The sequence below is a fragment of the Nansenia antarctica genome, assembly GCF_963989245.1.
Source record: "Nansenia antarctica genome assembly, contig: SCAFFOLD_25, whole genome shotgun sequence".
NCBI classification, from domain to species: domain Eukaryota; kingdom Metazoa; phylum Chordata; class Actinopteri; order Argentiniformes; family Microstomatidae; genus Nansenia; species Nansenia antarctica.
The window spans coordinates 157870-176921 of record NW_027662493.1 but is presented as its reverse complement, the minus strand read 5'-3'; positions in this window follow the sequence as shown (position 1 = coordinate 176921).

Genomic DNA, 19052 nt, shown 5'->3' with positions numbered 1-19052 from the left:
CTGTCTGTTCATAGGGAGAGTGTGGGAATAGGGAGAAAGCACATTGGGATATAGGTCCGTAGAGGGGAAGAGGGCTAATGAACCAACAGAAGTAGGGGTAGCTAATTGCACTCAGTAGACTGATGTGCCAAGAGAAGACAGCAACACTACAAACAACTGGAAGAGAAGGTACTAAGTACCCTGGCTTCCTCTCAGGCCTTCCTCGATGGACTCCCACAGATAGACTCCCTTGTCTTGGTGTCACGAGTCTTAGTGTCGTAGACTTGTATTAGCATATCCACTGGGAGTATAACATATGTGAGCAGAGCCCTCTCTATGACATCAGAGCCCTCTCTATGACATCAGAGAGGACTGCTGTAACCTGTATGGAACTTTTTACTTGTGATCTATTTGGACTTATATAGCGCCTTTATCCAAAGCGCTTTACAACGGCCTCTCATTCACCCATTCACACACAAATTCACACACCAATGGCGGCCTGCGGCCTCGTACCTATGACTGAATCTGTCTTGTTATTAGTAATAGAGTAAATAGCTGTCTGTTTTAAGGCTATCTAGCTAAAATTGGACTACTGATACCTGTCTGTTCATAGGGAGAGTGTGGGAATAGGGAGAAAGCACATTGGGATATAGGTCCGTAGAGGGGAAGAGGGCTAATGAACCAACAGAAGTAGGGGTAGCTAAGTGCACTCAGTAGACTGATGTGCCAAGAGAAGACAGCAACACTACAAACAACTGGAAGAGAAGGTACTAAGTACCCTGGCTTCCTCTCAGGCCTTCCTCGATGGACTCCCACAGATAGACTCCCTTGTCTTGTTGTCACGAGTCTTAGTGTCATAGACTTGTATTAGCATATCCACTGGGAGTATAACATATGTGAGCAGAGCCCTCTCTGTGACATCAGAGCCCTCTCTATGACATCAGAGAGGACTGCTGTAACCTGTATGGAACTTTTTACTTGTGATCTATTTGGACTTATATAGCGCCTTTATCCAAAGCGCTTTACAGCGGCCTCTCATTCACCCATTCACACACACATTCACACACCAATGGCGGCCTGCGGCCTCGTACCTATGACTGAATCTGTCTTGTTATTAGTAATAGAGTAAATAGCTGTCTGTTTTAAGGCTATCTAGTTAAAATTGGACTACTGATACCTGTCTGTTCATAGGGAGAGTGTGGGAATAGGGAGAAAGCACATTGGGATATAGGTCCGTAGAGGGGAAGAGGGCTAATGAACCAACAGAAGTAGGGGTAGCTAAGTGCACTCAGTAGACTGATGTGCCAAGAGAAGACAGCAACACTACAAACAACTGGAAGAGAAGGTACTAAGTACCCTGGCTTCCTCTCAGGCCTTCCTCGATGGACTCCCACAGATAGACTCCCTTGTCTTGTTGTCACGAGTCTTAGTGTCATAGACTTGTATTAGCATATCCACTGGGAGTATAACATATGTGAGCAGAGCCTCTCTATGACATCAGAGCCCTCTCTATGACATCAGAGAGGACTGCTGTAACCTGTATGGAACTTTTTACTTGTGATCTATTTGGACTTATATAGCGCCTTTATCCAAAGCGCTTTACAACGGCCTCTCATTCACCCATTCACACACACATTCACACACCAATGGCGGCCTGCGGGCTCGTACCTATGACTGAATCTGTCTTGTTATTAGTAATAGAGTAAATAGCTGTCTGTTTTAAGGCTATCTAGTTAAAATTGGACTACTGATACCTGTCTGTTCATAGGGAGAGTGTGGGAATAGGGAGAAAGCACATTGGGATATAGGTCCGTAGAGGGGAAGAGGGCTAATGAACCAACAGAAGTAGGGGTAGCTAAGTGCACTCAGTAGACTGATGTGCCAAGAGAAGACAGCAACACTACAAACAACTGGAAGAGAAGGTACTAAGTACCCTGGCTTCCTCTCAGGCCTTCCTCGATGGACTCCCACAGATAGACTCCCTTGTCTTGTTGTCACGAGTCTTAGTGTCATAGACTTGTATTAGCATATCCACTGGGAGTATAACATATTTGAGCAGAGCCCTCTCTATGACATCAGAGCCCTCTCTATGACATCAGAGAGGACTGCTGTAACCTGTATGGAACTTTTTACTTGTGATCTATTTGGACTTATATAGCGCCTTTATCCAAAGCGCTTTACAACGGCCTCTCATTCACCCATTCACACACACATTCACACACCAATGACGGCCTGCGACCTCGTACCTATGACTGAATCTGTCTTGTTATTAGTAATAGAGTAAATAGCTGTCTGTTTTAAGGCTATCTAGCTAAAATTGGACTACTGATACCTGTCTGTTCATAGGGAGAGTGTGGGAATAGGGAGAAAGCACATTGGGATATAGGTCCGTAGAGGGGAAGAGGGCTAATGAACCAACAGAAGTAGGGGTAGCTAAGTGCACTCAGTAGACTGATGTGCCAAGAGAAGACAGCAACACTACAAACAACTGGAAGAGAAGGTACTAAGTACCCTGGCTTCCTCTCAGGCCTTCCTCGATGGACTCCCACAGATAGACTCCCTTGTCTTGTTGTCACGAGTCTTAGTGTCATAGACTTGTATTAGCATATCCACTGGGAGTATAACATATGTGAGCAGAGCCCTCTCTGTGACATCAGAGCCCTCTCTATGACATCAGAGAGGACTGCTGTAACCTGTATGGAACTTTTTACTTGTGATCTATTTGGACTTATATAGCGCCTTTATCCAAAGCGCTTTACAGCGGCCTCTCATTCACCCATTCACACACACATTCACACACCAATGGCGGCCTGCGGCCTCGTACCTATGACTGAATCTGTCTTGTTATTAGTAATAGAGTAAATAGCTGTCTGTTTTAAGGCTATCTAGTTAAAATTGGACTACTGATACCTGTCTGTTCATAGGGAGAGTGTGGGAATAGGGAGAAAGCACATTGGGATATAGGTCCGTAGAGGGGAAGAGGGCTAATGAACCAACAGAAGTAGGGGTAGCTAAGTGCACTCAGTAGACTGATGTGCCAAGAGAAGACAGCAACACTACAAACAACTGGAAGAGAAGGTACTAAGTACCCTGGCTTCCTCTCAGGCCTTCCTCGATGGACTCCCACAGATAGACTCCCTTGTCTTGTTGTCACGAGTCTTAGTGTCGTAGACTTGTATTAGCATATCCACTGGGAGTATAACATATGTGAGCAGAGCCTCTCTATGACATCAGAGCCCTCTCTATGACATCAGAGAGGACTGCTGTAACCTGTATGGAACTTTTTACTTGTGATCTATTTGGACTTATATAGCGCCTTTATCCAAAGCGCTTTACAACGGCCTCTCATTCACCCATTCACACACACATTCACACACCAATGGCGGCCTGCGGGCTCGTACCTATGACTGAATCTGTCTTGTTATTAGTAATAGAGTAAATAGCTGTCTGTTTTAAGGCTATCTAGTTAAAATTGGACTACTGATACCTGTCTGTTCATAGGGAGAGTGTGGGAATAGGGAGAAAGCACATTGGGATATAGGTCCGTAGAGGGGAAGAGGGCTAATGAACCAACAGAAGTAGGGGTAGCTAAGTGCACTCAGTAGACTGATGTGCCAAGAGAAGACAGCAACACTACAAACAACTGGAAGAGAAGGTACTAAGTACCCTGGCTTCCTCTCAGGCCTTCCTCGATGGACTCCCACAGATAGACTCCCTTGTCTTGTTGTCACGAGTCTTAGTGTCATAGACTTGTATTAGCATATCCACTGGGAGTATAACATATTTGAGCAGAGCCCTCTCTATGACATCAGAGCCCTCTCTATGACATCAGAGAGGACTGCTGTAACCTGTATGGAACTTTTTACTTGTGATCTATTTGGACTTATATAGCGCCTTTATCCAAAGCGCTTTACAACGGCCTCTCATTCACCCATTCACACACACATTCACACACCAATGGCGGCCTGCGACCTCGTACCTATGACTGAATCTGTCTTGTTATTAGTAATAGAGTAAATAGCTGTCTGTTTTAAGGCTATCTAGTTAAAATTGGACTACTGATACCTGTCTGTTCATAGGGAGAGTGTGGGAATAGGGAGAAAGCACATTGGGATATAGGTCCGTAGAGGGGAAGAGGGCTAATGAACCAACAGAAGTAGGGGTAGCTAAGTGCACTCAGTAGACTGATGTGCCAAGAGAAGACAGCAACACTACAAACAACTGGAAGAGAAGGTACTAAGTACCCTGGCTTCCTCTCAGGCCTTCCTCGATGGACTCCCACAGATAGACTCCCTTGTCTTGTTGTCACGAGTCTTAGTGTCGTAGACTTGTATTAGCATATCCACTGGGAGTATAACATATGTGAGCAGAGCCCTCTCTATGACATCAGAGCCCTCTCTATGACATCAGAGAGGACTGCTGTAACCTGTATGGAACTTTTTACTTGTGATCTATTTGGACTTATATAGCGCCTTTATCCAAAGCGCTTTACAATGGCCTCTCATTCACCCATTCACACACACATTCACACACCAATGGCGGCCTGCGGCCTCGTACCTATGACTGAATCTGTCTTGTTATTAGTAATAGAGTAAATAGCTGTCTGTTTTAAGGCTATCTAGTTAAAATTGGACTACTGATACCTGTCTGTTCATAGGTAGAGTGTGGGAATAGGGAGAAAGCACATTGGGATATAGGTCCGTAGAGGGGAAGAGGGCTAATGAACCAACAGAAGTAGGGGTAGCTAAGTGCACTCAGTAGACTGATGTGCCAAGAGAAGACAGCAACACTACACACAACTGGAAGAGAAGGTACTAAGTACCCTGGCTTCCTCTCAGGCCTTCCTCGATGGACTCCCACAGATAGACTCCCTTGTCTTGTTGTCACGAGTTTTAGTGTCGTAGACTTGTATTAGCATATCCACTGGGAGTATAACATATGTGAGCAGAGCCCTCTCTATGACATCAGAGCCCTCTCTATGACATCAGAGAGGACTGCTGTAACCTGTATGGAACTTTTTACTTGTGATCTATTTGGACTTATATAGCGCCTTTATCCAAAGCGCTTTACAACGGCCTCTCATTCACCCATTCACACACACATTCACACACCAATGGCGGCCTGCGGCCTCGTACCTATGACTGAATCTGTCTTGTTATTAGTAATAGAGTAAATAGCTGTCTGTTTTAAGGCTATCTAGTTAAAATTGGACTACTGATACCTGTCTGTTCATAGGGAGAGTGTGGGAATAGGGAGAAAGCACATTGGGATATAGGTCCGTAGAGGGGAAGAGGGCTAATGAACCAACAGAAGTAGGGGTAGCTAATTGCACTCAGTAGACTGATGTGCCAAGAGAAGACAGCAACACTACAAACAACTGGAAGAGAAGGTACTAAGTACCCTGGCTTCCTCTCAGGCCTTCCTCGATGGACTCCCACAGATAGACTCCCTTGTCTTGTTGTCACGAGTTTTAGTGTCGTAGACTTGTATTAGCATATCCACTGGGAGTATAACATATGTGAGCAGAGCCCTCTCTATGACATCAGAGCCCTCTCTATGACATCAGAGAGGACTGCTGTAACCTGTATGGAACTTTTTACTTGTGATCTATTTGGACTTATATAGCGCCTTTATCCAAAGCGCTTTACAACGGCCTCTCATTCACCCATTCACACACACATTCACACACCAATGGCGGCCTGCGCCCTCGTACCTATGACTGAATCTGTCTTGTTATTAGTAATAGAGTAAATAGCTGTCTGTTTTAAGGCTATCTAGCTAAAATTGGACTACTGATACCTGTCTGTTCATAGGGAGAGTGTGGGAATAGGGAAAAAGCACATTGGGATATAGGTCCGTAGAGGGGAAGAGGGCTAATGAACCAACAGAAGTAGGGGTAGCTAAGTGCACTCAGTAGACTGATGTGCCAAGAGAAGACAGCAACACTACAAACAACTGGAAGAGAAGGTACTAAGTACCCTGGCTTCCTCTCAGGCCTTCCTCGATGGACTCCCACAGATAGACTTCCTTGTCTTGTTGTCACGAGTCTTAGTGTCATAGACTTGTATTAGCATATCCACTGGGAGTATAACATATGTGAGCAGAGCCCTCTCTGTGACATCAGAGCCCTCTCTATGACATCAGAGAGGACTGCTGTAACCTGTATGGAACTTTTTACTTGTGATCTATTTGGACTTATATAGCGCCTTTATCCAAAGCGCTTTACAGCGGCCTCTCATTCACCCATTCACACACACATTCACACACCAATGGCGGCCTGCGGCCTCGTACCTATGACTGAATCTGTCTTGTTATTAGTAATAGAGTAAATAGCTGTCTTTTTTAAGGCTATCTAGTTAAAATTGGACTACTGATACCTGTCTGTTCATAGGGAGAGTGTGGGAATAGGGAGAAAGCACATTGGGATATAGGTCCGTAGAGGGGAAGAGGGCTAATGAACCAACAGAAGTAGGGGTAGCTAAGTGCACTCAGTAGACTGATGTGCAAAGAGAAGACAGCAACACTACAAACAACTGGAAGAGAAGGTACTAAGTACCCTGGCTTCCTCTCAGGCCTTCCTCGATGGACTCCCACAGATAGACTCCCTTGTCTTGTTGTCACGAGTCTTAGTGTCGTAGACTTGTATTAGCATATCCACTGGGAGTATAACATATGTGAGCAGAGCCTCTCTATGACATCAGAGCCCTCTCTATGACATCAGAGAGGACTGCTGTAACCTGTATGGAACTTTTTACTTGTGATCTATTTGGACTTATATAGCGCCTTTATCCAAAGCGCTTTACAGCGGCCTCTCATTCACCCATTCACACACACATTCACACACCAATGGCGGCCTGCGGCCTCGTACCTATGACTGAATCTGTCTTGTTATTAGTAATAGAGTAAATAGCTGTCTGTTTTAAGGCTATCTAGTTAAAATTGGACTACTGATACCTGTCTGTTCATAGGGAGAGTGTGGGAATAGGGAGAAAGCACATTGGGATATAGGTCCGTAGAGGGGAAGAGGGCTAATGAACCAACAGAAGTAGGGGTAGCTAAGTGCACTCAGTAGACTGATGTGCCAAGAGAAGACAGCAACACTACAAACAACTGGAAGAGAAGGTACTAAGTACCCTGGCTTCCTCTCAGGCCTTCCTCGATGGACTCCCACAGATAGACTCCCTTGTCTTGTTGTCACGAGTCTTAGTGTCGTAGACTTGTATTAGCATATCCACTGGGAGTATAACATATGTGAGCAGAGCCTCTCTATGACATCAGAGCCCTCTCTATGACATCAGAGAGGACTGCTGTAACCTGTATGGAACTTTTTACTTGTGATCTATTTGGACTTATATAGCGCCTTTATCCAAAGCGCTTTACAACGGCCTCTCATTCACCCATTCACACACACATTCACACACCAATGGCGGCCTGCGGGCTCGTACCTATGACTGAATCTGTCTTGTTATTAGTAATAGAGTAAATAGCTGTCTGTTTTAAGGCTATCTAGTTAAAATTGGACTACTGATACCTGTCTGTTCATAGGGAGAGTGTGGGAATAGGGAGAAAGCACATTGGGATATAGGTCCGTAGAGGGGAAGAGGGCTAATGAACCAACAGAAGTAGGGGTAGCTAAGTGCACTCAGTAGACTGATGTGCCAAGAGAAGACAGCAACACTACAAACAACTGGAAGAGAAGGTACTAAGTACCCTGGCTTCCTCTCAGGCCTTCCTCGATGGACTCCCACAGATAGACTCCCTTGTCTTGTTGTCACGAGTCTTAGTGTCATAGACTTGTATTAGCATATCCACTGGGAGTATAACATATTTGAGCAGAGCCCTCTCTATGACATCAGAGCCCTCTCTATGACATCAGAGAGGACTGCTGTAACCTGTATGGAACTTTTTACTTGTGATCTATTTGGACTTATATAGCGCCTTTATCCAAAGCGCTTTACAACGGCCTCTCATTCACCCATTCACACACACATTCACACACCAATGGCGGCCTGCGACCTCGTACCTATGACTGAATCTGTCTTGTTATTAGTAATAGAGTAAATAGCTGTCTGTTTTAAGGCTATCTAGTTAAAATTGGACTACTGATACCTGTCTGTTCATAGGGAGAGTGTGGGAATAGGGAGAAAGCACATTGGGATATAGGTCCGTAGAGGGGAAGAGGGCTAATGAACCAACAGAAGTCGGGGTAGCTAAGTGCACTCAGTAGACTGATGTGCCAAGAGAAGACAGCAACACTACAAACAACTGGAAGAGAAGGTACTAAGTACCCTGGCTTCCTCTCAGGCCTTCCTCGATGGACTCCCACAGATAGACTCCCTTGTCTTGTTGTCACGAGTCTTAGTGTCGTAGACTTGTATTAGCATATCCACTGGGAGTATAACATATGTGAGCAGAGCCCTCTCTATGACATCAGAGCCCTCTCTATGACATCAGAGAGGACTGCTGTAACCTGTATGGAACTTTTTACTTGTGATCTATTTGGACTTATATAGCGCCTTTATCCAAAGCGCTTTACAACGGCCTCTCATTCACCCATTCACACACACATTCACACACCAATGGCGGCCTGCGGGCTCGTACCTATGACTGAATCTGTCTTGTTATTAGTAATAGAGTAAATAGCTGTCTGTTTTAAGGCTATCTAGTTAAAATTGGACTACTGATACCTGTCTGTTCATAGGGAGAGTGTGGGAATAGGGAGAAAGCACATTGGGATATAGGTCCGTAGAGGGGAAGAGGGCTAATGAACCAACAGAAGTAGGGGTAGCTAAGTGCACTCAGTAGACTGATGTGCCAAGAGAAGACAGCAACACTACAAACAACTGGAAGAGAAGGTACTAAGTACCCTGGCTTCCTCTCAGGCCTTCCTCGATGGACTCCCACAGATAGACTCCCTTGTCTTGTTGTCACGAGTCTTAGTGTCATAGACTTGTATTAGCATATCCACTGGGAGTATAACATATTTGAGCAGAGCCCTCTCTATGACATCAGAGCCCTCTCTATGACATCAGAGAGGACTGCTGTAACCTGTATGGAACTTTTTACTTGTGATCTATTTGGACTTATATAGCGCCTTTATCCAAAGCGCTTTACAACGGCCTCTCATTCACCCATTCACACACACATTCACACACCAATGGCGGCCTGCGACCTCGTACCTATGACTGAATCTGTCTTGTTATTAGTAATAGAGTAAATAGCTGTCTGTTTTAAGGCTATCTAGTTAAAATTGGACTACTGATACCTGTCTGTTCATAGGGAGAGTGTGGGAATAGGGAGAAAGCACATTGGGATATAGGTCCGTAGAGGGGAAGAGGGCTAATGAACCAACAGAAGTAGGGGTAGCTAAGTGCACTCAGTAGACTGATGTGCCAAGAGAAGACAGCAACACTACAAACAACTGGAAGAGAAGGTACTAAGTACCCTGGCTTCCTCTCAGGCCTTCCTCGATGGACTCCCACAGATAGACTCCCTTGTCTTGTTGTCACGAGTCTTAGTGTCGTAGACTTGTATTAGCATATCCACTGGGAGTATAACATATGTGAGCAGAGCCCTCTCTATGACATCAGAGCCCTCTCTATGACATCAGAGAGGACTGCTGTAACCTGTATGGAACTTTTTACTTGTGATCTATTTGGACTTATATAGCGCCTTTATCCAAAGCGCTTTACAATGGCCTCTCATTCACCCATTCACACACACATTCACACACCAATGGCGGCCTGCGGCCTCGTACCTATGACTGAATCTGTCTTGTTATTAGTAATAGAGTAAATAGCTGTCTGTTTTAAGGCTATCTAGTTAAAATTGGACTACTGATACCTGTCTGTTCATAGGTAGAGTGTGGGAATAGGGAGAAAGCACATTGGGATATAGGTCCGTAGAGGGGAAGAGGGCTAATGAACCAACAGAAGTAGGGGTAGCTAAGTGCACTCAGTAGACTGATGTGCCAAGAGAAGACAGCAACACTACACACAACTGGAAGAGAAGGTACTAAGTACCCTGGCTTCCTCTCAGGCCTTCCTCGATGGACTCCCACAGATAGACTCCCTTGTCTTGTTGTCACGAGTTTTAGTGTCGTAGACTTGTATTAGCATATCCACTGGGAGTATAACATATGTGAGCAGAGCCCTCTCTATGACATCAGAGCCCTCTCTATGACATCAGAGAGGACTGCTGTAACCTGTATGGAACTTTTTACTTCTGATCTATTTGGACTTATATAGCGCCTTTATCCAAAGCGCTTTACAACGGCCTCTCATTCACCCATTCACACACACATTCACACACCAATGGCGGCCTGCGGCCTCGTACCTATGACTGAATCTGTCTTGTTATTAGTAATAGAGTAAATAGCTGTCTGTTTTAAGGCTATCTAGTTAAAATTGGACTACTGATACCTGTCTGTTCATAGGGAGAGTGTGGGAATAGGGAGAAAGCACATTGGGATATAGGTCCGTAGAGGGGAAGAGGGCTAATGAACCAACAGAAGTAGGGGTAGCTAATTGCACTCAGTAGACTGATGTGCCAAGAGAAGACAGCAACATTACAAACAACTGGAAGAGAAGGTACTAAGTACCCTGGCTTCCTCTCAGGCCTTCCTCGATGGACTCCCACAGATAGACTCCCTTGTCTTGTTGTCACGAGTTTTAGTGTCGTAGACTTGTATTAGCATATCCACTGGGAGTATAACATATGTGAGCAGAGCCCTCTCTATGACATCAGAGCCCTCTCTATGACATCAGAGAGGACTGCTGTAACCTGTATGGAACTTTTTACTTGTGATCTATTTGGACTTATATAGCGCCTTTATCCAAAGCGCTTTACAACGGCCTCTCATTCACCCATTCACACACACATTCACACACCAATGGCGGCCTGCGGCCTCGTACCTATGACTGAATCTGTCTTGTTATTAGTAATAGAGTAAATAGCTGTCTGTTTTAAGGCTATCTAGCTAAAATTGGACTACTGATACCTGTCTGTTCATAGGGAGAGTGTGGGAATAGGGAGAAAGCACATTGGGATATAGGTCCGTAGAGGGGAAGAGGGCTAATGAACCAACAGAAGTAGGGGTAGCTAAGTGCACTCAGTAGACTGATGTGCCAAGAGAAGACAGCAACACTACAAACAACTGGAAGAGAAGGTACTAAGTACCCTGGCTTCCTCTCAGGCCTTCCTCGATGGACTCCCACAGATAGACTTCCTTGTCTTGTTGTCACGAGTCTTAGTGTCATAGACTTGTATTAGCATATCCACTGGGAGTATAACATATGTGAGCAGAGCCCTCTCTGTGACATCAGAGCCCTCTCTTTGACATCAGAGAGGACTGCTGTAACCTGTATGGAACTTTTTACTTGTGATCTATTTGGACTTATATAGCGCCTTTATCCAAAGCGCTTTACAGCGGCCTCTCATTCACCCATTCACACACACATTCACACACCAATGGCGGCCTGCGGCCTCGTACCTATGACTGAATCTGTCTTGTTATTAGTAATAGAGTAAATAGCTGTCTGTTTTAAGGCTATCTAGTTAAAATTGGACTACTGATACCTGTCTGTTCATAGGGAGAGTGTGGGAATAGGGAGAAAGCACATTGGGATATAGGTCCGTAGAGGGGAAGAGGGCTAATGAACCAACAGAAGTAGGGGTAGCTAAGTGCACTCAGTAGACTGATGTGCCAAGAGAAGACAGCAACACTACAAACAACTGGAAGAGAAGGTACTAAGTACCCTGGCTTCCTCTCAGGCCTTCCTCGATGGACTCCCACAGATAGACTCCCTTGTCTTGTTGTCACGAGTCTTAGTGTCGTAGACTTGTATTAGCATATCCACTGGGAGTATAACATATGTGAGCAGAGCCTCTCTATGACATCAGAGCCCTCTCTATGACATCAGAGAGGACTGCTGTAACCTGTATGGAACTTTTTACTTGTGATCTATTTGGACTTATATAGCGCCTTTATCCAAAGCGCTTTACAACGGCCTCTCATTCACCCATTCACACACACATTCACACACCAATGGCGGCCTGCGGGCTCGTACCTATGACTGAATCTGTCTTGTTATTAGTAATAGAGTAAATAGCTGTCTGTTTTAAGGCTATCTAGTTAAAATTGGACTACTGATACCTGTCTGTTCATAGGGAGAGTGTGGGAATAGGGAGAAAGCACATTGGGATATAGGTCCGTAGAGGGGAAGAGGGCTAATGAACCAACAGAAGTAGGGGTAGCTAAGTGCACTCAGTAGACTGATGTGCCAAGCAGGGTTTCCGTTAACCGGTAATTACCGGTCTTTGTCCGGTAAAATGTATTGAAGTCCGACAAAATGAAAACTCGTCGGACATTTATGTCCGGTGAAAATAATTCCCTCTAAGCACAATTTGAATACAATTCGCTAAAGTTCACATTCTGATTCCTTCTATTTTAAAAAAGACGAATATATAGGCTATGTATTTCTTTTATTATGATATGATTTGACACCGGCATGATGATGTCTCCTAATGTGTAGGCTGCCTATGCGAAACAGCGGTTGTTTCCGGTGTGCGCTATAACTCGTGCACAATCGAGTCGAGGCAGAGAGGAGGATAGCGATGTTTCTCTCTGTGATAGTGTGATTATGCAAGCCTTTTCTGAAAGGGATGAGAACCCGATTGTTTCAGCTTCTCCCAGGGAGAAAGTGGTAGAGTTACCATCCTCCCCGAGTCCTACCATACCATCCGCTGACAGCCTATCTCTCCCGGTAACCGGCGAGCGATTGCGTGTCGCTCAAGTAGCTGATCAGTCATTAAACAAATGTTTTTTACATGCAGCTAGTGAGGAATCTGAAATAGGGGGCAACGTAGTTTATTTCCTTAACGATGGGATATTAATGCGTAAATGGTCTCCTCCTAATGCAAATGGTTGTGAGTGGAATACTGTAAAACAAGTGGTTGTGCCTGTGGGTTATAGACAACAGGTGTTATCTGTAGCACATGAGAGCCAGTGGTCAGGACATTTAGGTATAACTAAAACTTATCAGCTGATATTGAAACATTTCTTTTGGCCCGGACTGAAGGCGGATGTTGCCAAGCACTGCCGCTGTTGCCATACTTGTCAGATGGCGGGTAAGCCTAATCAATCCATTCCACCCGCACCATTGCATCCCATTCCTGCTATAGGGGAGCCATTTGAACGTGTAATAATTGATTGTGTTGGACCTTTGCCTAGGACTAAAAGTGGAAGTCAGTATTTGCTCACTACTATGTGCGCTGCTACTCGTTTTCCCGAAGCTGTTCGGTTGCGTAACATATCAGCTAAACGAAATGCGTTCCCAACCAGCGAGACCTGGTTATAGAAATGACGTTGTTTTATTGATAAAAAAAGGGTCAAACTGGAAAGAGAAAATAGAAAACTCACATTAATCCCAAACAATTTAACAAACTTCAGTTAACGTAATGTGGAGTCCGTTCATTGATCGATGCTGTCTGTTCAGTTCCCAGAGGCGCCCGTTCAGCGCTGGACATATAGCGCGCATGCGAATCATGTTATATTATTATATATTATATAGCTCGCATCTAATCGTATCGGATGAGAAATAGACATTAAATGGCATATATAGGCCGCTACACAACAGTAATCACCGCGACAAACAGCTATATTAGATTTGGAAAAATATATATATAATTTTGAAAAAAATATTTTTATTATATTTTAATATGTCCGGAATATATCACGTTTGTCCGGTAAATCGAAATCTTCCCGGACACGATGTCCGGCGGCAATTTTTTCTAACGGAAACCCTGGTGCCAAGAGAAGACAGCAACACTACAAACAACTGGAAGAGAAGGTACTAAGTATCCTGGCTTCCTCTCAGGCCTTCCTCGATGGACTCCCACAGATAGACTCCCTTGTCTTGTTGTCACGAGTCTTAGTGTCGTAGACTTGTATTAGCATATCCACTGGGAGTATAACATATGTGAGCAGAGCCTCTCTATGACATCAGAGCCCTCTCTATGACATCAGAGAGGACTGCTGTAACCTGTATGGAACTTTTTACTTGTGATCTATTTGGACTTATATAGCGCCTTTATCCAAAGCGCTTTACAACGGCCTCTCATTCACCCATTCACACACACATTCACACACCAATGGCGGCCTGCGGGCTCGTACCTATGACTGAATCTGTCTTGTTATTAGTAATAGAGTAAATAGCTGTCTGTTTTAAGGCTATCTAGTTAAAATTGGACTACTGATACCTGTCTGTTCATAGGGAGAGTGTGGGAATAGGGAGAAAGCACATTGGGATATAGGTCCGTAGAGGGGAAGAGGGCTAATGAACCAACAGAAGTAGGGGTAGCTAAGTGCACTCAGTAGACTGATGTGCCAAGAGAAGACAGCAACACTACAAACAACTGGAAGAGAAGGTACTAAGTACCCTGGCTTCCTCTCAGGCCTTCCTCGATGGACTCCCACAGATAGACTCCCTTGTCTTGTTGTCACGAGTCTTAGTGTCGTAGACTTGTATTAGCATATCCACTGGGAGTATAACATATGTGAGCAGAGCCTCTCTATGACATCAGAGCCCTCTCTATGACATCAGAGAGGACTGCTGTAACCTGTATGGAACTTTTTACTTGTGATCTATTTGGACTTATATAGCGCCTTTATCCAAAGCGCTTTACAACGGCCTCTCATTCACCCATTCACACACACATTCACACACCAATGGCGGCCTGCGACCTCGTACCTATGACTGAATCTGTCTTGTTATTAGTAATAGAGTAAATAGCTGTCTGTTTTAAGGCTATCTAGTTAAAATTGGACTACTGATACCTGTCTGTTCATAGGGAGAGTGTGGGAATAGGGAGAAAGCACATTGGGATATAGGTCCGTAGAGGGGAAGAGGGCTAATGAACCAACAGAAGTAGGGGTAGCTAAGTGCACTCAGTAGACTGATGTGCCAAGAGAAGACAGCAACACTACACACAACTGGAAGAGAAGGTACTAAGTACCCTGGCTTCCTCTCAGGCCTTCCTCGATGGACTCCCACAGATAGACTCCCTTGTCTTGTTGTCACGAGTTTTAGTGTCGTAGACTTGTATTAGCATATCCACTGGGAGTATAACATATGTGAGCAGAGCCCTCTCTATGACATCAGAGCCCTCTCTATGACATCAGAGAGGACTGCTGTAACCTGTATGGAACTTTTTACTTCTGATCTATTTGGACTTATATAGCGCCTTTATCCAAAGCGCTTTACAACGGCCTCTCATTCACCCATTCACACACACATTCACACACCAATGGCGGCCTGCGGCCTCGTACCTATGACTGAATCTGTCTTGTTATTAGTAATAGAGTAAATAGCTGTCTGTTTTAAGGCTATCTAGTTAAAATTGGACTACTGATACCTGTCTGTTCATAGGGAGAGTGTGGGAATAGGGAGAAAGCACATTGGGATATAGGTCCGTAGAGGGGAAGAGGGCTAATGAACCAACAGAAGTAGGGGTAGCTAATTGCACTCAGTAGACTGATGTGCCAAGAGAAGACAGCAACATTACAAACAACTGGAAGAGAAGGTACTAAGTACCCTGGCTTCCTCTCAGGCCTTCCTCGATGGACTCCCACAGATAGACTCCCTTGTCTTGTTGTCACGAGTTTTAGTGTCGTAGACTTGTATTAGCATATCCACTGGGAGTATAACATATGTGAGCAGAGCCCTCTCTATGACATCAGAGCCCTCTCTATGACATCAGAGAGGACTGCTGTAACCTGTATGGAACTTTTTACTTGTGATCTATTTGGACTTATATAGCGCCTTTATCCAAAGCGCTTTACAACGGCCTCTCATTCACCCATTCACACACACATTCACACACCAATGGCGGCCTGCGGCCTCGTACCTATGACTGAATCTGTCTTGTTATTAGTAATAGAGTAAATAGCTGTCTGTTTTAAGGCTATCTAGCTAAAATTGGACTACTGATACCTGTCTGTTCATAGGGAGAGTGTGGGAATAGGGAGAAAGCACATTGGGATATAGGTCCGTAGAGGGGAAGAGGGCTAATGAACCAACAGAAGTAGGGGTAGCTAAGTGCACTCAGTAGACTGATGTGCCAAGAGAAGACAGCAACACTACAAACAACTGGAAGAGAAGGTACTAAGTACCCTGGCTTCCTCTCAGGCCTTCCTCGATGGACTCCCACAGATAGACTTCCTTGTCTTGTTGTCACGAGTCTTAGTGTCATAGACTTGTATTAGCATATCCACTGGGAGTATAACATATGTGAGCAGAGCCCTCTCTGTGACATCAGAGCCCTCTCTTTGACATCAGAGAGGACTGCTGTAACCTGTATGGAACTTTTTACTTGTGATCTATTTGGACTTATATAGCGCCTTTATCCAAAGCGCTTTACAGCGGCCTCTCATTCACCCATTCACACACACATTCACACACCAATGGCGGCCTGCGGCCTCGTACCTATGACTGAATCTGTCTTGTTATTAGTAATAGAGTAAATAGCTGTCTGTTTTAAGGCTATCTAGTTAAAATTGGACTACTGATACCTGTCTGTTCATAGGGAGAGTGTGGGAATAGGGAGAAAGCACATTGGGATATAGGTCCGTAGAGGGGAAGAGGGCTAATGAACCAACAGAAGTAGGGGTAGCTAAGTGCACTCAGTAGACTGATGTGCCAAGAGAAGACAGCAACACTACAAACAACTGGAAGAGAAGGTACTAAGTACCCTGGCTTCCTCTCAGGCCTTCCTCGATGGACTCCCACAGATAGACTCCCTTGTCTTGTTGTCACGAGTCTTAGTGTCGTAGACTTGTATTAGCATATCCACTGGGAGTATAACATATGTGAGCAGAGCCTCTCTATGACATCAGAGCCCTCTCTATGACATCAGAGAGGACTGCTGTAACCTGTATGGAACTTTTTACTTGTGATCTATTTGGACTTATATAGCGCCTTTATCCAAAGCGCTTTACAACGGCCTCTCATTCACCCATTCACACACACATTCACACACCAATGGCGGCCTGCGGGCTCGTACCTATGACTGAATCTGTCTTGTTATTAGTAATAGAGTAAATAGCTGTCTGTTTTAAGGCTATCTAGTTAAAATTGGACTACTGATACCTGTCTGTTCATAGGGAGAGTGTGGGAATAGGGAGAAAGCACATTGGGATATAGGTCCGTAGAGGGGAAGAGGGCTAATGAACCAACAGAAGTAGGGGTAGCTAAGTGCACTCAGTAGACTGATGTGCCAAGCAGGGTTTCCGTTAACCGGTAATTACCGGTCTTTGTCCGGTAAAATGTATTGAAGTCCGACAAAATGAAAACTCGTCGGACATTTATGTCCGGTGAAAATAATTCCCTCTAAGCACAATTTGAATACAATTCGCTAAAGTTCACATTCTGATTCCTTCTATTTTAAAAAAGACGAATATATAGGCTATGTATTTCTTTTATTATGATATGATTTGACACCGGCATGATGATGTCTCCTAATGTGTAGGCTGCCTATGCGAAACAGCGGTTGTTTCCGGTGTGCGCTATAACTCGTGCACAATCGAGTCGAGGCAGAGAGGAGGATAGCGATGTTTCTCTCTGTGATAGTGTGATTATGCAAGCCTTTTCTGAAAGGGATGAGAACCCGATTGTTTCAGCTTCTCCCAGGGAGAAAGTGGTAGAGTTACCATCCTCCCCGAGTCCTACCATACCATCCGCTGACAGCCTATCTCTCCCGGTAACCGGCGAGCGATTGCGTGTCGCTCAAGTAGCTGATCAGTCATTAAACAAATGTTTTTTACATGCAGCTAGTGAGGAATCTGAAATAGGGGGCAACGTAGTTTATTTCCTTAACGATGGGATATTAATGCGTAAATGGTCTCCTCCTAATGCAAATGGTTGTGAGTGGAATACTGTAAAACAAGTGGTTGTGCCTGTGGGTTATAGACAACAGGTGTTATCTGTAGCACATGAGAGCCAGTGGTCAGGACATTTAGGTATAACTAAAACTTATCAGCTGATATTGAAACATTTCTTTTGGCCCGGACTGAAGGCGGATGTTGCCAAGCACTGCCGCTGTTGCCATACTTGTCAGATGGCGGGTAAGCCTAATCAATCCATTCCACCCGCACCATTGCATCCCATTCCTGCTATAGGGGAGCCATTTGAACGTGTAATAATTGATTGTGTTGGACCTTTGCCTAGGACTAAAAGTGGAAGTCAGTATTTGCTCACTACTATGTGCGCTGCTACTCGTTTTCCCGAAGCTGTTCGGTTGCGTAACATATCAGCTAAACGAAATGCGTTCCCAACCAGCGAGACCTGGTTATAGAAATGACGTTGTTTTATTGATAAAAAAAGGGTCAAACTGGAAAGAGAAAATAGAAAACTCACATTAATCCCAAACAATTTAACAAACTTCAGTTAACGTAATGTGGAGTCCGTTCATTGATCGATGCTGTCTGTTCAGTTCCCAGAGGCGCCCGTTCAGCGCTGGACATATAGCGCGCATGCGAATCATGTTATATTATTATATATTATATAGCTCGCATCTAATCGTATCGGATGAGAAATAGACATTAAATGGCATATATAGGCCGCTACACAACAGTAATCACCGCGACAAACAGCTATATTAGATTTGGAAAAATATATATATAATTTTGAAAAAAATATTTTTATTATATTTTAATATGTCCGGAATATATCACGTTTGTCCGGTAAATCGAAATCTTCCCGGACACGATGTCCGGCGGCAATTTTTTCTAACGGAAACCCTGGTGCCAAGAGAAGACAGCAACACTACAAACAACTGGAAGAGAAGGTACTAAGTATCCTGGCTTCCTCTCAGGCCTTCCTCGATGGACTCCCACAGATAGACTCCCTTGTCTTGTTGTCACGAGTCTTAGTGTCGTAGACTTGTATTAGCATATCCACTGGGAGTATAACATATGTGAGCAGAGCCTCTCTATGACATCAGAGCCCTCTCTATGACATCAGAGAGGACTGCTGTAACCTGTATGGAACTTTTTACTTGTGATCTATTTGGACTTA